We start from the raw sequence: 27997 nt of genomic DNA on the forward strand, positions 1-27997 counted from the left end.
GAGCTACTAAGCAGTTTTTAATCAGCCAAATTACAGTAAGAGAAATTTTAATATTTTCATATACATCTCAGGCAGTCTTTTTATCCATTCTAGTAAAAATTTATCGAGCTGTATACTTAAGTAAAATTAAAACATGTAAATATCTAAAGTGATCATTTTAGTTCCTTAAAAATATGAGATTTCAGTGTCTAATCCTTTGAAGGCTAGAAATAAGGTTTGGGGAATCTCCAGTAGCTAATGATATATTCTTTGACTAATAAAACACAACTGGGTCACAACCTAGTTGTGATTATCTGAGACCTATACTATTGGATGGTCCTCATTTTTGTTGAAAGATAAGATTATGTGACATCTCTTCAGCAGTTAGAAAATCCGTGGGTTTTTTCTCTAAGCATTTTTTTTTTATCCTCACCTGAGGATATTTTTCCATTTTTTGTACAGATAGAGTGGGAGGGAGAGAGAGGAAGGGAGAGAGAGAGAGAAACATCGACGTGAAGGGACACATCGAGTGGCTGCCACCCGCATAACCAACCAGGGCCAGGGACAAACTGCAACCGAAGTACGTGCCCCTAGCGGGAACCGAACCTGGGTCTCTCAGGACCGCAGGCAGACACTCTAACCACTGAGCCAAACTGGCCAGGGCTCTCTAAGCATTTTTGCATTCTGATTTATTTATTTTCTTGTTGTTGTAACTGTTTTTATTGTTGACAATATTATAAATGTCCCCCAATTTTTCTCTCCTTTACTCCCCTTCCTCTAATCCCCTGCCCCACCCCAGGCCTTCACCACAATGAACAAGGGTATTATTGAGATGCCTACTGCTTGCCTGGGCTGAATAAACTGTCTGGGATTTTCAGTCTTGGGTTTATGTGTTATCTTTCCCCAGAGTGTCTTTGTTAAGTTTCCTTATCTAGGAAAAGGAAGGAAGGGGTTGTTGGTAGGGAAGGAGAACCAGAAACAGAATTACATGGTTACTCTTTGACATGTTAGGTGTTGTTTACTCTTTTATATATGCTGACATATACCTTCTAAAGCGCTCACCATAGTGTATTTTCTGACAAATGTTTAATTGAATCCAGCTCATCACCAAGAACCACATTTCCTGAAAGCCTTCAGATTATGTTTTTAGGGGTATAGTCCTTATTAAGCACGCAGGCCAGACTGCCTGGGTTCAGGTCCCAACTCTGACTCTTCTTGGGACAAATTACTGAAGCACTCAGCGCTTTAGATTCCTCATCTGTAGAATTGGAATACCAAGGTCTACCCCATGTGGTTGTCACGAGGATTAAGTAGCATGCAAAATGGATGGAAAAGTGCCTGGCATATAATAATCACTTGATTAGCATTCGTAGTTATTATTGTTGCCCTTCTGGTTATTAGAACAGAAGGCGTGCCTATAAACAGTACTATAGTTTCCAAGATGGTTTTTTAACTTTTGGTTATGGAAAATTTCAAACTCAGAGCAGTAGGGTTGAATTTTGCTATATCTGTGGCAGCAGTTTGTTTGACATCACCAAGTCTTAAATATCAGTTATTAGGAAGTAAGTGATTCTGGACCTTGTCTGTGTAAGCCACCATTGTATTTACAATTCCTTGAAAATCATTGTTAAATTATAGTTGGCCCTCAATAAATATTTGTCGACTGGATACGTGAATATAACATTCTGTCCCAATCCAGTCAGAATTATAAAGGAAGACTCATTCTGTCTGGGGTGTGCTTGTGGTCTGGCTACAGATTCACTCTTCCATTTGTTCATTAATTGGCTCATTTATTCATTTACTGAAGCTTTATTGAATGCCTTTTAAGGATCAACAGTAGCAGCTCTGCAATTTCTAGATAAATGAGCTAAAGAAAGGCGATCCATTTTTAAAGGGATCCGTTAGGTGGCATGTCTAGATGCTGTAGTATTTGCATAATTCCTGCAGATTTTTCACCTGGCAGATTATTTATTTGGGGGAGGGATGGGTCTGAATTAGTTCATGGGAATGAAATTAATACCTCCTCCTCCACGTCACACTTGGATCAGCTGTCACATACAGGCTCCTCATTTAGTGCTTCGGGTTGTCCCTACATGGGAGAGAAGTGTGTATGCATAAAAGTCATGATGATGCAGGGGGAAAGGGATAGCAGAGGTATGTCCCGAGCATCAAAGAGGACAGAGAAGAAGGAGCTATACTAACTTTTGCTGGAGGTCTAGAAGGAAAGGATGGGGTGCTGGGGAGATCTTTTCGAAGAAAGTGGGATTTGAGCAACATGTTAAAAGATAAATGGGGATTCATGGTACTTGCATGGTTATGCAGAAGGGCTGGCTTTGGCTGGAGTGGAGGGGACATGATGGTGGTGGAGGTGGGGACTTCGAGGGGCAGTGGACCCTCTTCCCCCAGGGCTCTACCAGCTCCTTCACAAGCTTCACTTCTTCTGGGTGGGCTGGCGAGTTGGTGGAGGAGTTCTGTGGGGCAGTGTCATGATCAGATTGGCACTTTGGAGAGATAACTGAGGAGGCGCCGGGCATTGTGGAGTGGAGATAGGAGAGGAAGTAGCCGGGAGAGTTGCCAGCCATGGGACTTCGTGGTTGATGACTAATTGGCCAGGCACCAGGAACTTCTAGTAGCTCTTGGAACGGGGCAGATGGGCCCACCTCATGCACAGTCTTTGAGTTGGGCCGCCCTAGCCTGGTTTGGCAGCAGAACTGACAGACGAGCCAAGTTTCCTTTCAAAGAAAACCCTTTTGTGTATTATGGAACGCAGAACGCTAGGAGTCAGCATTCAACTCTTGTTAATAGATAGGCTAAGGATATAGAGATAGTAAAAAGAAATTTAGTTGGGAGGGCATTGCTAAATACATTTATATACATATACTCATGAACATAATCACATATGACTATAAATCATATATATATATATATTTATATATACATTCAGCAAGTTTATCTTCCTAATTAGTTTTTTTAATAAATTTTTTAAATCCTTACCTGAAGATATTTTTATATTTATCTTTCAGACAGAAAGTGGGAGGGGGAGAGAGAGAGAGAGAGAACGATATGAGAGAGACAGCAATTAGTTACCATCTGCACAACCCCAACTGGGGCCAGGGATGAACCGCAACAGAGGTACATGCCCGTGGTCGGAATCGAACCCGGGACTCTTTGGTCCATGGGCCGATGCTCTAACTGCTAAGTCAAACCGGCCAGGACCTAATTAGTTTTTAAATAAACTTTTAAAATTTTAGAATAGTTTCAGATGTATAGAAAAGTTGAGAAGATACTACAGAGAGTTCCCACACAACCCACACCCAGTTTCCTCTGTTGTTAACATCTTACCTTAATATCGTACATTTGTCACAGCTAACGAACCAGTCAATATCAATGCATGATTATTAACTAAAGTCTATCCTTTATTCAGATTTCCTTCATTTTTACCTACTGTCCTTTTTCTGTTTCAGGATCCTAGTCATGATACCACTTTACATTTAGTCACCCTGTCTCCTTAGGCTCCTCTTGGCTGTGACAATTTCTCAGACTTGCCATGTTCTTGGTAATCTTGGCAGTTTGGAGGAGTTTTGCAGAATGTCCTTAAATTAGCACTTGTCTGATGTTTTTCTCATGATTAGACTGAAGTGATGGGTTTTAAGAAAGACTACAGAGGTGAAGTGCCATTCTCATCACGTCATGTCAAGGGTACATGGTATCAACATGACTTCTCCCTGTTGATGTTGATCTTGGTCACCTGGTTGAGGTAGTGTCTGTCAGGTTTGTTCACTGTAAAGTTGTTCTGTTTTTTTTTTCCTCTTTTCTATATTCGACTCTTTAAAAACTGCCCTGGCTGGTTTCTCAGTGGTTAGAGCATCAGCCTGCAGTCCCAAGAGACCCAGGTTCGGTTCGCGCTAAGGGCATGTACCTCGGTTCCAGTTTGTCCCTGGCCCTGGTTGGGTTGTGTGGGTGGCAGCCAGTCGATGTGTCCCTTTCACATTGATGTTTCTCTCTCTCTCCCTTCCACTCTATCTGAACAAAAAAAAATGGAAAAATGTCCTCAGGTGAGGATTTAAAAAAAAATTAAAAATAAAAATAAAAAGAAGTCACTATGCACACCTGACACTTAAGGAGTGGGGAATTACGCTCACCTTTAGGGAGAGTATCTACATCAATTATTTGGAATTCTTCAGCACAGGTAATTTGTCTGTTCTCGCTCATCCTAATTAGGTTTTGATAGGGTGATTTCTTATCTGTCCTCTAAATTCCAAATGCTAATTCTGTAGCACTTGCATCACAGTTGCCATTTGCTGCCTAGTGACATCTCCCACATTTGTTTTCTTGTGTTATATATAAACAGATCAATGTCTTATTTACCCAAGCTGATTGTAAATTTTCTTGAGACCTGGGACAGCATCTTATTCAAAGCCCCCCTAAGGAATTGGACACACTGAAGGCAATTAATAAATATGGAATAAATGATTTTTCATTCCTCACCTGAGAATATTTTCCCATTTATTATTTAGAGAGAGTGGGAGGGAGAGAGGGAAGGGGAGAGAGAGAAACATCAATGTGAGAGAGACATATTGATTAGTTGCCTCCAGCATGATCCCGACGGGGGCCAGGGATTGAGCCTGCAACCCAGGTACGTGCCCTTGACTGGGAATCAAACCCACAGCCCCTTGGTCCACAGGCTGATGCTCTCACTGCTGAGCCAAACTGGCCTGGGCTGGAATAAATAATTTTTAAATGAGTTTAACTTAAAAATATAAACTGAAACAGGTCATTCGAGTCTAAGTATATAGGAACTGTGGGAAGGTAAGGATACTATTGACTCAATATCCTGATTTGTGAGTCATTCTGCATTTGTGATAGTGGCTAATAGGGTGCTTACTGTGTGCCTTGGACTTTTATAAGCCCTTTACATATATTACGTATTTAATCTTCCAGACAACCCTATAGGTTACCGCAATTAATCTCCATATTATAGATAAAGAAACCGAGGTGCAGAGGTTAAATAAATTGTTCAGTATCACACCACTAGGAAGTGGCCCAGCTGGAATTTTAATCTCAGACACTGGCTCTAGAATTTTGAAGTCTTAACCACTGGGCTTCAATTCATTGAAGTGGTGCTTAAAATGGTATCTCATTTGGAGAAAAAACAAGATTGCTATTTAAACATTTTATTGCAATCTGTTAGGATATTACTGATGACATGGCTGGCAACAAACAGTCTTTCTGTATTTTTCCTAGGGGAAATGTCTCTATAAAGCCACGATGGTTTTTCCTTCGTGTTTTTTTCTTTTTCTTTCCTTTTTTGAATGAATAATTTTTGTGTAGTACAACTGCTTTTATTTCTTTAAAATACAGGCATTTTTACAATAGACATATATACAAACCATATTCTAGATATCTCTCACTTTCCAGTCATATTATCTGTTGAAAGATAGTGGGCTTTTTATTTTCTCTCTGACGTTTTTAAACAGAAGTGGTTGCTAGGTCCTGCCAAATAAATACTCCTTCAGTGTGTTCCTTGTCCGAATGGTCACACCTGTGGGTCCCAGGAGGCAGCCTAGATTCCTGCAGTAACGTAGGCGAGGGAGGAGGACCTCTCTTGAAGCCACCCAAGCCATGAATTGGCCCTGGCTTCCTGAACCATAAACAAATGTGAGCTTTGTTCTTCCCATTGCTCATTTGGTCCCAAGTATGACTCAGGGTTAGGCTGGGTCCTTCAGACTCCGTGCCTTTGGCTGTTGGAAGGAAGTGGGAGGGTTCCAGTGTAGGTCTGGGACCTTTTCAAACTGAAGAGAGGAGGCTGACTGCATGATGGGAGAAGAGGTATTTCTTTTTCTGCTTTTAGAGATGTAACGAATCCCCTTAACACTGTATCTTACCTATACTATTTTGTAATAAGACTTGTAATGGGTTTGCATTGGTGGGTTAAAATGAAGTGTATGCCAGCTAGGATTCCCCACCAAGGGGGAAGTAACCTAAACGTGCAGGATTACTTTCTAAAGGCAAATGTTGCACTGGAACTATTTAGCTGTTTTAATCCCCCCCCACCCCTTTGCTCAATTCGGCCATTAATTTTTTACAGATGTTTTCAATTTCTCGGTATGGGCTTTCATGTGCTCACACTGCTGAGAGTAATTTAGATGGGCAGTTTGCACAAGCAGTAACTGTTACACCATGTCACCGAGATGTTTAGCAATTACAGATGTTAGTGCAATAAACAAATCCAGCTTGCTCTTCAGGTTAATTTAGGAGAAAAGAATATGTCCACGCAGAACGAGGCAGCTATGGGGCATTTCACTCTGGGGGGCATGGACATTTGGAGTTTCCCTTGGGAATGGAAAACTGTGCGTAGTGACATCTGGGTGCTGTTGAACTGTTATTCATAGAGGTGCAGATATTTGGCTAATTTTGTAGTACTGAGTATTTATTTTCATTTGCTCATATACAGAGTAAAATAAAGACACAAAATTATTTGATTTTCTAAGAGTTTGCTAGTAATAGTCAGTCTTGTTTCTCTCTGTGAGTTGTTCATATTTGTCTTCCTAAAAGCAGAAGTCTGTCATTTTCCAAACACAAAATAAAATTCCCTAAATAAACCACAGGATAAGTAAGGCTTACAGTGTGTCATGTCTTCCACATTCCTGTCTCTTGTTGAAAAAAAAATTAAAGGAGTTGATGAGATCTATAAAATATGTCTCTTTATGTCTTTTTCTGATGGCTTTAACTTACAATACTTTTAAAATCACAAAAAAGGAAAATAGCATGACAAAAGGAAACACATAATTTTAAGAGCAGGAGAACTTCTTGAAAAGTTTTTTTTTTTTTTTTTTTAGTGGCGTCTGTTGCTTGCCTAGAAGGCTGTGAGTGCACGTAGTGGTTGGCTAAAATAAAAAACATATTCATCTGCAAGGCCTGAGGATTTTCTTATTGAAAGAGATCTTCAATTTGATTATTATTATTACTATTGCTAGATGTCATCAATCTGAGTTCTGAAAAGTAGAAATAAGCATGCTTCTTTCTCTCTCTCTCTCTCTCTTTCCTTCCTTCCTTCCTTCCTTCCTTCCTTCCTTCCTTCCTTCCTTCCTTCCTTCCTTCCTTCCTTCCTTCCTTCCTATGTATGTATGTTACAGATATTTCTCCTTTTCCCCCCATTGACACCCCCCTTCCCCTCCCTCCCTGCTCTGTCCCCAGCTTTGTTGTCCATGTCCATTGGTTATGCATACATGCATATAAGTTCTGTGGTTTATTCCCCCCCACCCCCTCCTTGGGAATTGTCAGTCTGTACCCCACTTCCACGTCTCTGGGACTACCCCATTCCTCAGACTGTTATGTTCATTATACTCCACAAATAAGTGAGATCATATGATACTTGTCTTTCTCTGCTTGGCTGGTTTCGCTTAGGATAATACTTCCCAGGTCCCTCCATGTCATCTCAAAGGATAAGAGATCTATCTTTCTTACAGCTGCATAGTACTCCATTGTGTATATGTACCACAGCTTTTTTCTTTTTTATTGTTTTATTTTTTAAGAGAGCAAGGAAGAGAGAGATGTGTTGTCCCACTTATTTGTGCATTCATTGGTTGCTTCTTGTATATGCCCTGACCAGAGATCAAACCCAAAACCTTGGAGTATCAGGTCAATGCTCTAACCAACTTAGCTACCTGGGCTTGAAAAGTAGAAATCAGAATTAGGTCATTATATTCCAAATTCAGATGGCGTGTCTTTGGGAAATGAGTGAAAGCCTGATTGATCATAAGATGTTAACTATGGAAAAGTCTCAGCCACAGCATTGGACTCTCTCTCAGGAGCCTCTCTGGCTCCCTGAGGCTAGGGCCTGGGGCTGGGTCAGGAAAGGTAGTCCCTGCGGCCCTTAAAGGCTCTGTGACCTGTAAACTACTCGTTGTACTGTTGAGTGTTCCCTGAATCCTTTGCTTGTTTCTTTCTCAAAATGGAAATAGCTCTGTTACTTCTCTGATTACAGCTCTTTGCAATAATTATTATAATAGTAAAAATTCAAAGTTAAAGAATATGAATAAATAGAAATGTATCTTAATCCTGTTATCTAGGAATAACCATAATTAACATTTTGTATGTATTCTTCCAGATTTTTATCTGAGCCAAAAGGTGCATGTAGTAACATGTCACTCTTTTTTATTCAATAATGAGGTCATATGAAATGTCACCTGTTTCTAAGACTTAACATATTATGGGTCCCCTTTCTGTCAGATAGCTACATGGTCATCCATTGTAGAGATAAGGCACCATTTATTTAATCAGTTTCTATCTGATAACTATTTAGGTTGCTTCCACATTTTTAATATTAAAAACATTTTTGTATATGTATCATGGTATGTTCCCTGATTATTTCCTTAGGCTGAATTTTTAAGAGGGGAATTTCTAGGTTAAAGGCTGACTTAATTCTGGTTGTTTTGTTTTTAATGAAAATAACTCAAGTATATGGTAAAAAATAATTCCAACAGAACGAAAGTAAGACTTTCTCAATCTCACACACTTAGCTTTACTTCCCAGTAGAAATCCCCATAAAAGCTTTCTATATACTCTTATAGAAATGTAGAATATTTTTAATGTAGTGAAATATACATAACGTAATACTATTTTATCCGATTTAAGTGTATGATTCAGTGGCATTAAATCTATCCATGTTATTGTACAACCATATTACCATCCATCTCCAGAACTTTTTCATCTTCCCAAACTGAAACTGTATCCATAAAACACAAATTCCTCATGCCCCTCACAACCACCATTGTACTTTCTGTCTGTGAATTCTACTACTCTAGATATTTCATGTAAGTAGAGTCATAAAATATTTGTCCTTTGTGTCTGGCTTATTTTACATAGCATAGTGTTTGCAAGGTTCATCCACAGCATAGCATGTGTCAGAATTTCCTTCCTATTTAAGGTTGAATAATATCCATTGTATGTCTATATCAGAATGTGTTTATCCATTCCTATGTTGATAGACATTTAGGTTATTTGTACTTTTTGACTACTGTGAATAATGCTGCAGTGAACATCGACATAGTGATACCTGTTTGAATGCTGCTTTCAATTCTTTTGGGTATATCCCCAGAAGTAAGCTTACTGAATCACATGGTAATTCTGTTTTTAATGTTTTGAGGAAACTCCATACTGTTTTCCACAGTGGCTGCCACCCTTTTACAATCCCACCAGCAGTGCATAAGTGTTCCAGTTTATCCACATCCTTGGCAACACGTCATTTTCTCTGTGTGTGTTGTTTTAGTAATGGCCATCCTAATGGGTGTGAAATGGTGTCTCATTTCGGTTAGGATGGGTGTTAATGTGTATTGCCCATCACTAAAAGAAAATGATATTATTTTTGTCCATCTTAGAATGAGGAGTTGAGGACAAGATATTTTGTTTGTGGGTCCTCATCAGCCAGCAGATCAGTTACACAATCCCAAGAGATTGCAAATTGCTTCAAGAAAAGACTATGCCACCCAATTCCCCCAGCCCCCGAAGAGAAGATGAGTGGGGAGCCCAGGTCTCACTTGTTCCTGAGGCTTAATGGTGACCAGGACTGCTACCTCTCTCATAGCCCTACCCAAAGTTTTGTGGAGAGTGGATTCAAAACAGCTCTTTTGAGAAAAGACGAATTTCTTTTTGTGTGCTATTGTTAATTCTAATTGATAGTACTTGATTCATCTTACATAGTGAGGAAAGTCTGTTTTATGATTGATTTTCTCTCCTCACCTTCTGCTCTGGACTTCCTTAGGGTTAGGAAATGAAACTCCTTCCTTTTGCACATTATTTGCTGAATCAATGGATGGAATTGATATTCTTCAGTGTGGTAGACTGGAGTATCTATAAGTATTTTATTGTGGCTCTCTTTTGTTCTTATAGTAATAATTCCTAATGTTTATACTCCTGAAGTTGGGTTCCTGAATTTCAAGGTTTTACATTTTTCTGTGACCATTAATATGATGATGCTTGTGAACCTAGCTTTCTGATGTTCTCACTGGTTGTAAAATGATATTCTAGACAATTGAGTTTCAGTGGGATGCATTAAGTTTAATGCTCTATGAAAACCAGCTAATTTAAAGCTAGCTAGCCAGCTCACTTTGCATGGTGGTGTGTCTTTGCTTACATTTAAAGAATTTATACCACAGAGATCATTCAGTCGATCAGCAGCCTCTTAATGCTTTTATGTGGCATTGGAGGCCATTTCAAAGGTGCAAGATGACAGCCTTATTCTCAACTCAAGCCCTTAATGTTGGAGACCAGATCCCAAAGAAAGGTACACCCATGAATGCTCTAGAAACAAATGGAAGCCTACGCACAATAACCCCTACTTACACCTCTAGTAGAGATTTCTTTCTCTCTCTAAACCTGAGCTATAAAATAAACAATTCACAAATTTAGGAGTATTCCAAAATTGCCTTGAAAGCCACTTCTTCATCAAATGGCCGTTGTATCCTTGACTGGATAGCTCAGTTGGTTGAAGCATTGTCCCATATACCAAAAAAAAAATGTTACAGGTTCTATTCCTGGTCAGGGCACATACACGGGTTGCAGGTTCAATCCCAAGTTGGGGGTCATACAGGAGGCAACTGATTAATGTTTTTCTCTCACATTGATCTCTCTCTCTCTCACTCACTCTTATTCTCTTCCTCTCTCTAAACATATCCTTGGGTGAAGATTTTAAAAAAAAGCCATTGTGAAGCCATTTCATGGATGGCCTGTGATTCAGGAGTTGCGCCTAAATTAAATTTATCCTTAAACTGTTAGGAATAGAATAGGCAATGTTTGGGAAACTGAAGGCAGATATTTGGAGTCTCTATCATTTAGAAGCTCTATTCTGGTTTTGCTCATGTAAGATGAGGAAATTAGAAGTGGTAAAGATGGATTTACTGCCTCATTTTCTTTTTTCTTCTTTCACTTGCTAAGCATTTTCATCCACCACTGATTTTAATATGTTTTGCTCCATTTGTTTTGGTAGCATCTGCTCAGTCTGTTCTTTTTATTTTGACTTCTTAGTTGGGTTCTCATTTTCTCTCTCCACTAGAAGCAGCTTTTCTGAAACTTCTTGGGTACCTTTTCTAGGCTATTAATAACGTTGATTTTAAGAGCAAAGTGTCAAGATTTTAGATCCTAGAATAACTCAAATTTGTCTTCTTGGTACAGTGCTTAGCACTGTCTAGTTACTGCACTGGGAGAGCTGGGTGTCTTATATGTCTAATGCTAAATGTAGTTTCTTTTGCTTCAAACCTCAGGATCCCATCCACATTCAGCCTTTGTTAGTAGCAGAGAAAGTAGGACTTGTTCATAATTTAGGATCCTATTTTTGCAAATGATTGGAATACAAATGCTATTGTTGTTTTCTGAGTCAGAAGAAGCTGGAACATTAAGAATCTTTTAGCTCTATGCCCACCATGTAAGTAATCTACCTAAGCAATACGTGCCACATTGTCTATTTACAGTATAGAGGTGAGCAGAACATAATTGATGGGTGACCTTACTGTGCTTGCTAGTCAAAGGTTATGGGATCTCTGACATTTTGGTGTAATTTTTGATTCATTGCCCAAGAGTTCAAACAACTCCAGGTTTTTCCACTTAGAGCTTTTACTCATAGGTTATTAGACAGGAGAGGAGAAAAGTGGTCCAGATAAGACATAATCTTGAGAAATGTAATGAGAGGCCAAAAGTGATGAACTGGGTCAAGGGAAGGATCACTGGTTCCAAGTACTAGAAATGGTTTTATGTGGCCACAGAGCAGTATTTGTGAGTGTAGCCCAACCCTGACTTTAGTCTAGAAACTATATGAAATGAAGATTCTAATGTAGGTTGATCATCTTGTCATGACAGTGAATGCCTAGAAACAGGCCAGGATATCCTAAGAAGTGATGACAGAAGGCAGTGAGTGGGGATGATCAAGAGACTAGAAATCTGGAGCTGCAGAGAAATGATGGTCATTGTGGCAAAGAGAGAAGGCTAAACAGAGTTCAGAAGGAAATAAAGAATTATGTGGGGTTTGATGGTTGACTATTCTCTGATCCCACTGATGGCCAACAAAAGGGAATCCCCCTTTAACTTGAGGCATGGTGATCAAATTGGGAACAAGGGAGAAATAGTCAATGCTGAGGGCTGATAAACTCTTTCTTGTCCTATGGTAGGGAGGATGCGGAAATCTTTCACTGGAGTCCCTGTAGAACTGTATGAATAAGCATCTGAAACCTACCTGTCAGAAATAAATTAAGTATAATAACTTGGGAGTAGGGAATGGGTTATAAACTCCAGAAGTACCATTTCTGGTCTTTGTCTTCCTTTGTCACCATCTTCCACGAAGCTGCATTGTTTCCCTGTGCAGAGCCTATAGGGAGTCTTTGTGGAAGGCACAAAGAAGAATTGCTGCTCTCCGCAACTCACAAATGGAGAGCATTGAAATGAACATTCTCCATTGTAATAGAAAAGGACAAGGAATTTCTCAAGACCAGAAAATGTATCAGATATTTTCGTGTGCGCATTGTCTACCTCCCCTGATAAAATACCAAAATACAGCCTTTAAAAATGACATATAACTACAAAAAAGTGTCATTTAAGAAAGGATATGGTTAAAATAGGTGATTTCATGTTTTGGGTTGTTTTTTTTTTTGAACAAGGGTTTTCTTTGTTTCTGTTTTGTGTGGTTTGGTATCTTTGTGTATGTTACAGAGAAAGGAGAAGAGAATGGGGAACTATTTTAGTCCAGGAAAATGAGAACACACAAATGAGTAAAGAAAGACATATCATTTGTTATATGGTAAGGATCTAATTTGCCTAAAACTCATCAGGCATCCTAAAGAGAATTTACAGCCTTAAGAGAACCATTTTTCCTCCTGAGACTTGCTGCTAAACTGAAGTTGGAATGAATGAGTGAATGAATGAACAAAAGAATGAATGAACAAATGCATGAATAGGAGTGACAGCCAAGTACAGATTGAAGTGAACTTTTCCCCAGCACATGAGAAATTATTCTACAAAAAGGTTCCTCTTAAAAGTGCATTTATTCAATTCATCCACACCCCAAACTTGAATCCCATTTAAAAAGTAAGTCTTGGTTTTTGAAAGGCAGAAAAACCAAAGTGTGTTCACATTAAGTGCAGACGGTTGTCAAATAGCTCAGAAACAAAAATAACTGTGAAATCTATGTGATTTTTAAAGTTATGGTATACTGGCATAGTTGTAAGAGCAGGGGAAAAATGAAACCTCAAAATTTGGGGGGCCTGGTTTGAATCACATTGGTTTTTTTCTTCCACTTGAGAAACTGTAATAATCACTTCAGTTTGTGTTTAAAATAGTTTCTAATTGTGAGGAACTAGTGAACTGCTGGAAAACTGAGAACAATTAAGCTATGGACCCTATACTAATGGATCACACCCCTTAAATCAATACTTCTTCAAATACCAGGAAATGAGGACTCTAAGTATTGTCTTCCATCAGACATGAAAAATGGTTACAAAGTAAGCTCAACTATTTTTCAGTCCCTTTCACACATATGAATAGGAACTCATGGGTTGAATTAAAAGAGCATAAAATATATTAATCTTGACTTTGCAAACATTTGATAAAATGTCTGAATACTTGATTTGGAAAAACATTAATTGGAAATGACTTTATATCATCTACTTAGTCACTGAAGATGTAAGCTAATGAATAACTATAAATGAAGGCTGATGATAAATGGCAGGGAATGCTCTATGTGGGTGGTGTCTTGTGAGTTACCGTCATGACTCATTTTACTTCCGATGTTCTTAACATCCTGCTAATGACTTGGAAAAGGAAATGTAATAACACAGTAATGAAAGCTGCATGTACTTGGGGTGGTGAACACACAATACAATATACAGATGATGTATTATTGAATTGTACCCCTGAAACCTATATAATTTTATTAACCCATGTCACCCCAATAAATCCAATAAAAAATCTCATTTAAAAAAAGAAAGCTGCATGTAATTTCTAGTTAGGAGGCGTTGCAAGTCAAGTCAGCCTTATGGAAAGACATCAATAATGTGGAGAGATAAGCCATCCCTTCCAGTTCTGTTAGTGTATGTTATTTTCTTAAAACTTTATTCTTTTCTGATTATAAAAGTAATATCATGTTTCTAGAACACTGGAACGTAGGAAAATATAAAAGAAAGTAAAAAAAAAACACTATAATTTAATCACCCTGACTTTTAAAATTTTTTATTTATTGATTGATTTTTAGAGTGAGAAAGAGAGAGACCGAGAGACCATCAATTTGCTGTTCCACTTATCCATGCATTTATTGGTTGATTCTTGTATGTGCCCTGACCAGGGATCGAACCCATAACCTTGGCATATTGGGGTGATGCTCTAACCAGCTGAACTACTGGGTCAGGGCTCTGTTGACCTTTTTTTTTTTTTTGTATTTACTTTCAGCCCTTTTGCCATACATTTTTAACTGGATGAGATCATACCACACACACAATTTGTTTTTCACATACACAATTGTATATCTTTTCCACTTAGTATTATATAAAATCCCCCATGTCATTACAAACGTTTAGTAAACATCTCCTTTAAAAGCTGTAGAATGTTCGCCCTGGCCGGTTTGGCTCAGCGGTTAGAGCGTCAGCCTGCGGTCCGGAGAGACCCGGGTTCGGTTCCCGCTAAGGGCACGTACTTCGGTTGCAGTTTGTCCCCGGCCCTGGTTGGTCGTGCGGGTGGCAGCCACTCGATGTGTCCCTTCACGTCGATGTTTCTCTCTCTCTCTCTCTCTTCCTCTCTCTCCCTCCCACTCTATCTGTACAAAAAATGGAAAAATATCCTCGGGTGAGGATAAAAAAAAAATAAAAGCTGTAGAATGTTCTATTTTAAGGCTCAAGATACCTAGAGGATCTGGGAAAACAGGAATTTGGTGGTTGCATTGACTCCTATCAACATTATGTTTAAATCTCCCATATTAGAGCTGAGAACACACTTTCTTGAAAACAGAAAACAAAGAAAAAAAAAGGAAGAAAAAACGGTTTTGGCTCATGGGCTGCGTAGTGGTGGGCATTTCACAAAGGTTTGTTGAATTCAGTGTACTACCTATAGGATCCGAACAGAATTCCAGTTGTCCGGTCCTTGCTGATGTTGAAAGAAGCCTTTAAGAGCAGCCTTTGGCAGGAAGCCTGACCGCTTCCAGGTAGAGGACTGTGAATTCAGCTTTTCACGTCGAAGTGTCTGTCAGTAATTTCCACCAGTGCCTTTAGAAATCTCTACCACATGAGTTTATGGTCTCATTTGGCCCCTGTTTCTTAACTGCTTTGGGAGGAGTATCTGTTTGACCTAGCGATTTAGGATTTCTTTATCCATTATTGAATAGATGCCAAGCTTTGTAAAAGATGGCTTGGGGTGGTTTTCTGGGGTGGTGTGTTTGCTCCTGAGTATCAGAATTCTCAATAAAAGGCTTTCTGTTCTCTGACAACAGGCCGTTTTTCCCAGACACACGCCTTGTTGTTTTTCCACCGGTAACAGTAGATAACAGTTTGGATGCGGCCAGAAGCAGTTGGCATGGGCTTGTACTTGAGGGGCTTCTGGAACCTTCTTCCAGCCACTCACTGTAGGGTGCCACCTTAACCAGAGCTTTATTGATCTGAAAGCTCTGTGGGTTGTCTGCTCTGGCCCTCGTCGTTTCTCCGATTTTCTTTGTTTAGTCTGCTTTTCCTCCCAGGCAGTGACCATGGTGATGGCTACTGCTTTTGTTCTTTGCTCATTTTTCAGAATTATCACTTTCCTCTGAGCTCGTCTCTGCTGTGTAACTATCTTAGAAAAGTTGCTACATGCTCTCCAGTCCCCAAGCAAAGGGACGGGGCAGTTAACCTGCTGTTTGAAAAAGCTGTTGTAATCGAAACAGCCATTCTTTGCAACTAGATTCATAAAGAGGCACTATGATGATTGATTTTTTTGTCCAGTAAAATTCAATAACAGTAATAATGGCTAAGCACTTTATATACATTTTTCCATTTAATCCTCCTAGAAAATTGATGAGGTACATATTATTATCTCCATTTCAGACAACAAAACTGAGGTATAGAGAGGTTAAGTAACTTGTCCAAGATCAAATAGCTGGTAAAATCTGTGTGTTCTTAGAGAGAGTCCCTACTTAATACTAATTCATTCTTACTGCTAGATGATATCATGAAAAGGGGGACAGGTTTATTTGTTCCATTACTGTATCCCTAGCACCTAAACAGTGCATCGCACACAGTACTTTCTCTGTAAATCTAAATGTCTTTGATGAATGTTGAATTTATTGTGGCTGAAGTAAATTATGAACATTTAGTACAGGGCTTCACCCCCCATCCGTGGTTTTGCTTTCCATGGTTTTAGTTACCTGCGGTCAGCCACAGTCTGAAAATATCTACGTCCTTCACCTCACTTCATCTCATCACGTAGGCATTGTATCATCTTACATTATCACAAGAAGAAGAAGGGTGAGTACAGGACAATAAGGTATTTTGCGAGAGACCACAGTCACATGGCTTTTATGACAGACAGTATGTTGTTATCATTAGTTATTGTTGTTCATCTCTTACTATGACTAATTTATAAATACAATTTTATCATAGGTATGTGTGTAGAGGGAAAACATAGCATATGTTTCAGGCATCCACTGGGGCTCTTAGAACATATCCCCCATTTAAATTGGAGGGGTGTCCTGGCTGGTTTTGCTCACTGGTTAGAGCATCAGCTGGAGGACCGAAGGGAAGGGTCTAGGGCTCAATTCCTGGTCAAGGGCATGTACCTGGGTTGTAGGTTTAATCCTCGGCCCTAGTCGGGGTCGTGCGGGAGGCAACCAATGGATGTGTCTCTCTTGAATCGATGTTTCTCTGTCTCTCTCCCTCCCTCCCTTCCTCCCTTCCACTCTCTCTAAAAGAAAAAAAAAAACATCAGTGGAAAAATATCCTTGGGTGAGGATTAACAAAAATAAAAAGTATATATAAATAAATAAATCGAAGAGGGGCACTACTGTACTTCCAATACGCAAGGCATACTGAAGACTCCAAAGATAACCGAGACACAGTTCTTGGCCCCCAGCATTTCCGTTCCAGGTAGTTAAGCAGACACATGCATAAGTAATCATAAATAGAAAGCAGGGGTAGTGAGTGCTGTTTTAGAGATTCAAAGCAAGTTCAGTAGGATCATTGGGGAGGTGAGAGAGAATTCTAGCAGTTGGCATCTAGTATATTTTCATGGAAGGCACATAGTTTGGGTTCACCCCTCATGGTTGAATATGTCTTGATAACTAGCAACTGAAGTGCCCTGAGTTTAATTTAATCTCTCTTTGAGAATCTCTATTCTTAAAACGCCCGAGGGTCATATTTGTAAGTATTCCACTCCACGCCTAGAAGGTGTAAGCAGTGTGGATCTGACCTCTGGGTATATTTAGGAAGTTCCTGTTTTGATTAATAACTATATGATATGAGCTCATTCTTTCTAATAAAAATATAAAAAATATAAAGCCAATATTATTGAATCTTTCATTTTCTATGCAGTTTTCTCTTCCCTTTTTCTGTAAAACCGGGGAGTCCAGATGATTAACAAAAGGAATAAGTGTTATTTTTTGAGAATCTTTGGAGCAGGTGATGAAAGTAAAGAAGGAGTCCTATAGCGTTGAAACCAGAGCTATGTAGCATTAGCCAGATTTAGAGATTGCCTTTATGTAGGTACTAGGTTACTTTTCATAGAGGCAAAAGACTGTTTTCTCTAAGACTGAGGTGGGTTTCTGGCACAAAGTTGGGTTTGTTCTCTAACTCCCCTCATTAGACATTATTGGTAGCCCCTAATTATTTTATGGTTGAATATTAAGTATCAAGATATCAGCGCATCAAGAGCAAATTCTTCCCATTCTAGTTAACATTCCTACGTAGAGGCTTGTAGGGAAAGAGGGGTAGGTATACCCCTTAAGCCTTTTTTAAAATTGTGGTGAAATATACATAATATAAAATTGACCATTGTAACCATTCTTAAGTGTATAGTTCTGACACGAAGCACATTCATAGTATTGTACAACCATCACCACCATCCATCTCCAGAACTCCTTTTATCTTGCAAAACCAAATCTGTATTCAACAACTCCCCATTCTCCCTGGCCCTGCCGCTGCCAACCACCATTCCACTTTCTATCTCTGAATCCGACTACTCTCAGTGCCTCCCATTAGTGGAATCATACAGTAATTGGCCTTTTGTGACTGGCACATTTTACTTAGCATTGTATCCTCAAGGTTCATCCATGTGATACCATGTGTCAGAATTTCTTTCTTTTTTGAGGCTGAATACTATTTCATTGTATGCACTAGCCTTTTTTTTTTTTTTTTAATCCTTACCCGAGGACATTTTTCCATTTTTTGTTCCGATAGAGTGGGAGGGAGAGAGAGGAAGAGACAGAGAGAGAGAAACATCAACATGAAATGGACACATCGAGCGGCTGCCTCCGGCACCACCCAACCAGGGCCAGAGACAAACTGCAACCGAGGTACATGCCCTTAGCGGGAACCGAACCCGGGTCTCTCCGGACCGCAGACTGACACTCTATCCGCTGAGCCAAACTGGCCAGGGCTGCTCTAGGCCTTTTAAGTAGCAGTTTTACTTAAAAACAAACATTGCTCCAAGTATTAACTCTTTTCTGATTGAAACTTTCATTTCCCTTTCTTACTCTAAAGGACAGAAAAGCTTATCTGGAGATTTCTTTTAGGGGAAAGAAATTTCCCATTTTTGTTTCTAGGTTAGGACATTTTTGGAGACATTTGACTGAAGTATTTACTGTAAATTTGTCAGATTAGAAAAATTGTTTTTCATGTGTCAAGTGCTTATGTGTCTCTCTTAAAACAAATATTTTTGTTTTCAAATAGATCGATTGGTGTTTTAACAGTAAGCTAATTGTTCAGAATGATCACAGGCCTACTGTCTTCCCACTGACTCTCCCCACAGCAGCACCAGAACACTGAGGAACACGCTCACTGTGATTTCTTACATCCAGATTGATTCCCCACAATGTCTTCCTGAGCCCCTGCCTCCAGCTCTCTTGCCTCTCTGGTCAGAGTCTGAACTTAATGTTGTTCTTTGCACATCATTCATTGGCTGTCAGTACCAATGTAGAATGCCTATATGTACACTCAAGAACATAACAGAGTTTGTTTTTTCCCCCCATCTATATTCAAATCAATTCACAATTGCTCATTTATAACAGGAGTGACTATGAATTGTGGATAGGTCAGCAGTCTAAATATATTTCTTAGTTTCACTACCTTGGTTGGATGCTTTTGTCAACCTCTTAATTATGTTCTTGACTTTTGCGCGTCTTTTCTTCTTTTCTCCTCCCAGTGCCACCAGATCGTTGGTCTTAAAGTCACAAATTTGGTCATGCTACACCTCTACTTACTACCAGTTGTCTTTAAGATAAAGCATAAACGGTAACATTGGACCCAACTTACCTTGCTGGCCACCTGGCCCAACCAGATCTCCCTCCCTTTACCCCAGACTGTGATCCCCACCCCCACTCCATTCTGTGCTGTGAAACCCCCATCTCCTTCACACATGCTCACCTTCACTCCTGCTTTTGTTCAGCTGGGATACCCTTTCCACCATTCTCTACCTGGCCAATTCCTATCCATCATTCAGAGTTTAACTCAAGCCTCATCATTGCTATGAGGCTTATTTCCCATGTAGAATTGTTAATGACTCATTTTTTTCTCTTCTATACACACCTTGATTGTAGTGTTTTTCCCTTTGCACTATGTGCTTTGTTAATGACTCTGTCTCTGCTGCTAAATTTTGAACTCATTAAAAATCCAGGACTATGCCCATCTCATCTTTGTATACCCAGCTTCCAGTATAGATCACAGCTCATGGTAGTTCCAGAGAAGAATGCTGAATGGAAGGAAAGAAGGAAGGGAGGGAGGGAGGAGAGAGAGGGGCTTTTAGACCTTCACTTTAGAAGTGTACAGGAAAAATGATAAACTGATAAGACGCAGCTTTATCCTCCAGTATGCCATACACATAAAAATGTCACAGTCAGTGTGGGCTGAATGTCAGTAGAAAACCTTACTGAATGCTGCTTCATTTAGCCAGCTGGACTTCAGTTGAACCTTAAAGATGAGATGAGATTCAAATATACTGGCAGAGGATATGCCATTCCAGGCAAGGGGAATAGCCTGGACTATGTTGTGATAGAATAAGTCAAAATATTTTAGATCTGGAAAGGGTCTTTGTATGTTCATTGAATTCATGCAACTACTTTATAGGACAATTAGGACTTGGTCCACACATGTACAGCAAGTGTGATGTTAAAGCACTGAACGAACAAAACTCAAACTGGCCCCATGATGTTTACTCCTGCCATACCATCCTTCTCTTTCTCTCTCTCACCCATACTCCTCTTAAATTCTCCAAATGCATCAAAAAAGAAGACATTGTTAATGAAGAGGTATAACTAACCCTCTGGGGGAAGGAAGGTTTAAGATTTCCTTTGATCTGTCATAACAGCAGAAGATAGCCTTCTAAAGCATAATGGCGAATTGTATTCTGCCAAAGTGGTATACAAAATGGAAATTTACTTTGGCTCGTTCATCCTGTGATTAAGGTGATCCTACAGCAAAATGGCATGGAGGCTTCTCTCTCAGGAACAGTCAGGGTACAATATAAACAGTATTTTCATATATGGCCAGAAGTTTCAAGAGCTGCCTTCTGTGATTTTAACATTGTCTGAATGTACAGACACCACCTCATTTAGTGCTGAAGCAGGTTTTTGTTTTTTTTTTAAATCCTCACCCGAGGACATTTTTCCATTTTTTGTACAGATAGAGTGGGAGGGAGAGAGAGAAAGAGAAAGAGAGAGAGAGGGAAACATCGATGTGAAAGGGACACATCGAGTGGCTGCCACCCGCACGACCAACCAGGGCCGGGGACAAACTGCAACCGAGGTACATGCCCTTAGCGGGAACCGAACCCAGGTCTCTCCGGACCGCAGGTGGACGCTCTAACCACTGAGCCAAACCGGCCAGGGCTGAAGCAGGTTTTGATTGGAATTCAGCACTGCATTTCCCAGTATGAGTGGAAGCCCCGACTAAACCTTCAGAAAGTCATTTTGCTTTGACAAAGAGAAAATTCTACCCTTCCTGTGAATGTGTTGTATGGTTCTTTCCATTTTTTAGGGCCTGGTTTCTAGAGGTATTCAAAATGCTAACAAAGGAACCAAATCCTGGCGGAAGTTAAAGTGCATGATAAAAAATAGAATTTGGCTCAGATTCTCAGATACATTTCTCTACTGGTACACACAAATGCATACACATGTCTCCTAGTGGGTGTGTGATACACAAATATAAAACAGACTTCATCTATACGTGTTTAGTAGCATGACAGATACTGAAGTTTTTATTGGACAGATCAAAAGAGTAAACCCTGGAAGACCTAATGGAAGTGTCTAAGATGGGATTAGGTGTTTTGTATTCAGAGAAAGCTTGCTATTACTAGTCTTAAGAGCACGGGAGAGAGGTACCAGCTATTGAGAGATATGGAAAGTTGCAACAATTGTAAATTTGAAGTAAATCCTCGAGTTTCTTCAGGGCTTTGGCAGTTTACATGAATGGCCATAAAGAAGTGGTACAAACCAGTGTGGGGAAAAGGAGAAACATCTGTAACAAAAAGAAAGAGAGAGAGAGAGAGAGAGAGAGAGAGAGAGAGAGAGAGAGAGAGAGAGAGAGAGAAGGAAAGAAAGAAAGAAAGAAAGAAAGAAAGAAAGAAAGAAAGAAAGAAAGAAAGAAAGAAAGAAAAAGTGGTACAGTAGTCCATCCTTATCTGTGGTTTCACTTACCTGCTGTCACCTGTGGTCTAAAAATATCTATGTCATTCACCACACTTTATCTCATTACATTAGCATTGTATCATCTCATGCCATCAAAAGAAGAAAGGTGAGTACAGTACAATAAGGTATTTTCAGAAAGACTACATTCACATAACTTTTATAGTATATTGATGTAATTAGTTTATTCTGTTTTTAATTATTGTTGTTAATGTCCTAGCGTACCTTATTTATAAATTAAACTTTATCATAGGTATGTATGTATAGGAAAAAAACATTAGATATAGATATAGATATATGGTTCAGTACTGTCTGTGGTTTCAGGGTGTCTTAGAACGTGTCCCCTATGGATAAGGAGAGGCTACTGTATATATTCTCAGTGCTTTGAAGTAGCTATAGTGAAGGGTGATGGTGGAGACTGATTAAAACTTGAGTCTGTGGGAGATCAAATAAAGCACCCTGAATCAGGGAATTGGATCCTTATCTACAAAACTGTTGAAATAATTCCTGTGACAGTAACAAGGCTCTAGGCTGGGGTCAAAGAGGAAGGGATGGATCTGAAAGCAGGGCCTTGGTGGTGGGTTTCATATGGGAAGTTGCAGTAAGAGGGTAATCAAGGGTGAGTTCCAAGTCATGAGTCTAGGAGACAGAGAGGATGAGCCAAGAGAATTTAGGAAGTAGAGGTAGTGATGTTCACCCAACTATTCCATAGACTACGCATTCTCATGATATATTCATAAGTATCACAAGAAGTAGGAATTATGGTCAGATAAATTTGGAGAACACAGAGATAATGTTAAGGATAATATTAAACGTAAATATAGGACTTCTCAGAGCCCTTTAATATTCTATTATGCAAGGATTAGACCAAGTATTTTGTGTTTCCCAAATTTACCAGATTGTAGGAATAGGTGGTTTGGTGGTTAGTTGATCGGTTGGTTGGTGGAACATCTTGGAAACACACTTTGGAAAATGATGTAAGAACAAGAGAATGGTGTGTGTGTGTGTGTGTGTGTGTGTGTGTGTGTGTACATACCTGGATGATAATGAACCCTCCAAGTGAGAGTCTTTGACCATAATAGATAGGAACTTGAGAGAATGTGAGCGAGTGGACTAGGATGAGTATTTGGAAGTCATAGGCAGAGAGATAGCCACCAGAAATGTGGCTGAGATCAGTTTCTTCTTAATGGTAACCAGTCATTAATAGGAGGTGGGAGATGGGGGCGGGCAGGTGGTGCATGGGAACAAAAGAATAAGTCAGGGACAACAGAGGTCTAGAAAGACATCTCAGACAATGTGTTATCAGCAGCGACCAGGCTGGAAAGAGCTGATACATGACAGTAACGAAGAGTGGGGCTCCAAGAGGGCCTGCTGGTCTGGTTTGTCAGGAAGACATCTCCCTCATTTGCCTGTTGTGTTGTGTAGGATGTTACTGCTAGGGCAAAGGGTGAGTGAATGGCATCCCCAGACTCCCTGCTACATTCAACGAACATTTAATGACCCTTGACTTTGTGGAGATAAGAGAATAATTAACATCTAGGTCCTGCTTTCAAGGAGGACACTATTTCTGAAGAAGAAGGGAGAAAGCAGTTAAACGTCTAAGTGTAATGCAGTGAACAAATGCTTCTAAAGCAGCTGTAATCTAACGAGGTCTTTAACTGCAATTGGACAAAAAGGCTTTAATGTAACTTGAATTATCACTAACTTTTCAAGACAACCAGGAAAATAAATATTACATGAATAACTGAATGTCTTAAGCACAATTTCATAATCAGAAGGTGACTTAAAAATTGTTTTATATATATTCACGTTTACACGTAGACTGTGAAGCAGAACCTCTTGGAGATGTTGGAATTGACATAGTGGTAGGTTAGGTATTTCAAAGGTAACCTCTGCCCCTAGAATGGAACTACAAATATATTTTTTCTTTTACTGGACCATGCGTTTTATTTGTAGAATTTTGAGTTGTATTTTACTCTGGCATATCTTGTGTTGTTATCAAATAGTTTAAGCTAGGCCAACCAAAGGCGAGTGAGTTGACAGTTGCTATGTAAATTTCCCAGGGAGCAGACATCTTCCATTAGAGCACACAGACCCTCCATTGTAGGGACGCTCCTTTGTGCTAGTTCTCACTGGTTATGACATGAGCTGGTTCATGAAGCTTCTGCTCTGCTCCTATGGCTCCCGATTGAGCACCAAGAAAACTTTTCAAAGTACCATCAGTCATAGGTGTTCATGAGAGGAGCATGTGAAAATAAATATTAAAATTGTGCAGTGAATTTTAATAGCATTTTGTGTACCTTTCTGAGATATGGTAGGAAATGAAAGCTGAAAGGTTGAGGATATGGTCATATAAAAATACTGTTTTGTCCCTCCTCCCATCACTGTCTTCTATAGCCTGTATCGCTCCATATCCTGTATATGACTAGGATTTGGAATAACCACGCTGAATGGTTGGGAACCCCTCAACACACCTCTCTGGAGGCACTGATGAATTGCGGTTTTAGTGTTTCAAGGGGTGTTCAGCATCCTCCTGCCTTTTCATCTGCTGCCCTGCTTCACATGGAACAGGCACTAATAAATCTGTACTGAATAGAAAGGGAAGGAGTCCCGTCAGATCCTAGTAGAGTGAAAGGAATGCCTTCAAAAAGCCATCCTTCATCTCATATTTTGCCAGTGCTTTGAAAAGTCATCTCTTGTGTTTGGCTTTGTGTGAGCCCTTGAGTAATGTCTACATAAAGTTTCTCAGAAGATCACTCTCTTCTAGAATAGCCGTCTGAAAGCCTGATCTGCCAGGGGGCCTCACCAATCCTGGCCCTGCTCCCCTACACATCAAACCTGGTTGCCTTTGTGATTCAAATGTGTGCAGTATTCTTTCTTGGAGAGGAGACTTTCAGAGATAGGACTTAAACTTCCTTCTCCTTAGCACTGCCATATAATTGAAACTTTTTTTTACACTCGAGGGAGTTTGCATCTGAATTAGAATAACGTCAGAGGAGTGAGTTTATACTTGATTTGAGCAGGATTCTCCTCTCAGGATCCAGCAGTCCCAAAGAGAAACAAACACATTAGTCATTAGGGAACTGGATTCCACTGGACACGAATTCAGTGATTATCTTTCCTTTGAGCATTAGCTTCTTCATTTTGGCACAGAAAGGAAAAAAAAAATACTTGTCCCACTTACAGAAATCATATGGGGTTATCTGTCCTGATGCCATATTACCAGATCTTGTAGAGCTAGAAGTATATATGAAAATTTCCCACATTTTATTGAGTACTTTTGTCAAGAGAGGTAATAGGAGAGGGACTTCTGGTATTAAATATTCAAAGGAATTAATTTTTGGAATTGTTTATTTCTAGATTAGGATGTGGTAGGAGAGACACAAGTTGACAGCAGCCTGGCGATCACTGTGTGTGGAAGTAGATTGATAGCCATCGTCTATTCGTAGAGCTTTCCGCCTTCTACAGACATCCATATATACTTCCACTCCCAGACTGAACAGTGGCTTGCAAGTTGGGGGCCAGGCAGACCAGAGCCATGTGGATATGGGTGCTAGGGGTCTTTAGCCACAGCACTGAAGAGAATAGGAAATGTTGGGCTGAGTTATGGAGCAGAGCCTGAAAGTCTGTTCCTTCAGATGGCCTATGGTACAATGGACAGATCTCCTAGGAGGTACAAGAGCTGTATCCTGAGCAGTGTCGATACAGCCCCTAACTGCAGGGCCAGTGCTTGTCCCGGATAAGCCACGGGCACCCAGGAGGACAAGAACTGGGGGCTCTGCTGAGGAGGGCACAAGTGGAGATCCTGAACCCTCTTCCACAGCCACTGCAGGCCTCACATCCTCCTTCGCTGCCTGCGGGATGGATGAGACATGTGTGGATATGATTCCCAGATTGTTCTGTTCACTTTGGCCTGCATCGTAGCTGACCTTCAGTTATACATGATCTGTGTGTGTGCTGGAGCAAGGCATTGCCTTCCTGGTGCATGCCCTTTAAAAACCGGGGACCTGTTCAGTTCATTTCAATTGACCAAAGATGTTTTCAGAGGAAGGAGAGGCTAGAAGCCTGTTGGGAAAACACTACTTCACTGCCCCTTGTGTTTGTTCTTTTGTTTAGTAGAAGAGCAGGGGATGGAGGTTCTCGAATGGGGTATTTGGAAATGTGTGGGGTGTTGGCGTAGACACAATGACAGAAGAGCACTACAGGTTGTTCATGGGCAGGAGCAGTCGTTGTGTGACACAGTCTTCTACCATGGAGGTCAATTAAGGGAAACACAGAAGGAGCAGCAGGGTGTGACTTTCCCTGAAGGTTAGTACCGTCATGGGTATCTGCCTACTTGGCCTTTGAAGTAGTCTGAGCCAGAGAGGCTAGATATAGTCTCACATTTTTGGTTCAAAACCATCTTTCTGTCTGTTCATCCATTTCTACATTCATCCTTTCAGTTCTCCTTTTGTGAAGAGCCTCATGGTTACCTATGCTCCCCACTTAAAAAAAAAAATCTGAGTGATATTGTCATATTGCTTGTTCTACTAAACTCCATTTTCTTCCTGAACTGACTCATTTAGTAGCAATGGCAAGTTCTTAGGCCAGTTACAAATAGAGAAGGTAGAAAGAAGGTGGAAAGAGAGAGAGGAGGGAGGAAGAAGAGTGAAAAGATGTTTTATAATTTATCTAGGTCTGAGAATAGGCACCCGAGTTGTTAATCCAAGGAAAGGTATTTGGTTAGCACTACGGGAATTCCTCCTACATCTAGGTCGGTGGCTCTCAAACATGAGCGTGCATCAGAATCCCCTGGAGGGTGTGTTCAGACAGAGACTGCTGGGCACCGTCCCCAGAGTTTCTGATTGAGAAAGCCTGGGGCAGGGCCTGGGAATTCGCTTTACTAACAAGTTCCCAGGTGATGCTGGTGTTGCTGGTTTGGGAACCAGACTTCTCTGAGTCTAGAGAAAAGAGAAACAGCTAAATAAGTCACATCTCTGGGACACCTGGAGGACCAGGCTAAGAGTGGAGGGACTTGCCTTACTCTAGACCTTCAATTATAGCCCATGAAGAAGGACAAAGCTAAGGTCCAGCATCCCTGGAAGGTAAGTGCAGTATCAGCTTCACCATCACCCCTGTTGCTGGGATCCACACAGAGGCCATTGTGCTGCATTTTCTGAAATAGTGAGAAAAAGGAGCAGAGCAAACTTTGCTTTCTTGTGTCTGTACAGAAGTAAGTGGATTTAACCAGTGGCTTTCCTTGATGTGATGTCTGTGAACTTGCACAGACTGGTAAACTAGGACATTAGACATGATGGGCAGTACTTCGTTTTGTTACCAAATAAGGGGAAGTTATAAGAATATGCAACCTGCGAAGGCTTCTCTAAAGGAAGGCATTTGCTATAAAGTCCAAACATTGGTGTGCGCGTGTTCTCTCTCTCTCTCTCTCTCTCTCTCTCTCTCTCTCTCTCTCTCTCTCTCTCTCTCCCTCCCTCCCTCCCTCCCTCCCTCCGTCCCTCCCTCTCTCCCCCTTCCAGGACAGTCAGGATTGGACATAGTGTTCACTATTGTGTTTTACTGATTTCTTCTTTCCCCTGTCAGTAATAACTAAAGTATTAATTGCTGTTCTTTCATCCTTGCTAATGCTCTAACAATAGTGATGCTTTATTCTGGTCCCCAAAAGGGGAAAAAAGAACCAAGGAGATTCATAAGGATGCTGTTGGAAGTGTGAACAGGAATGCGAATGACAATAGATGCTGTGAGAGCATCTATTTTTACTGTCAATTCCTGATTTCTCAACTCTAAGAACAGTTTTCCATCAAATTCAACCTATGGCCGAATAACATCAGGCTTTTTTTCTCCTTGATGTTTCCTTGAAATCACAAAATGTTATTAGTTTGAGTACTTAGCAGCAGTTGAGGGGCGGCATAATATTTTGGATTTCATTTTTTATCTAATATATAGAAAACCCTGCGGCACTAAATAAAAATGTCACCGTGTAAAATATAAAGGCTTTCTGTCACAAATGTTTTAAAAAATTCATGAGGGACTGAGGATTTGATTTATCTTATCCTCTTTCTGTGATTTATTCATATTTAATGTTAGTTTCAACATTTGAAGCATGAAGACATTTTTCAAATTAAAAACTGTGATGAATCAGTTTTATTTGAAGGAACATTCCACTGTGCCGGTTTTTTAATTATG

The 27997-nt window shown here is 40.1% G+C and overlaps 1 protein-coding gene across 2 annotated transcripts in view; it reads left to right on the forward strand.

Moving 5' to 3' along the window:
* Window positions 1-27997, forward strand: part of SH3KBP1 (SH3 domain containing kinase binding protein 1) — a 361419-nt gene that overhangs the window by 225337 nt on the left and 108085 nt on the right. The gene's annotated exons all lie outside the window — the stretch shown is intronic.

The sequence above is a fragment of the Molossus molossus genome, unplaced genomic scaffold (genome assembly GCF_014108415.1).
Source record: "Molossus molossus isolate mMolMol1 unplaced genomic scaffold, mMolMol1.p scaffold_m16_p_2, whole genome shotgun sequence".
Taxonomy (NCBI): domain Eukaryota; kingdom Metazoa; phylum Chordata; class Mammalia; order Chiroptera; family Molossidae; genus Molossus; species Molossus molossus.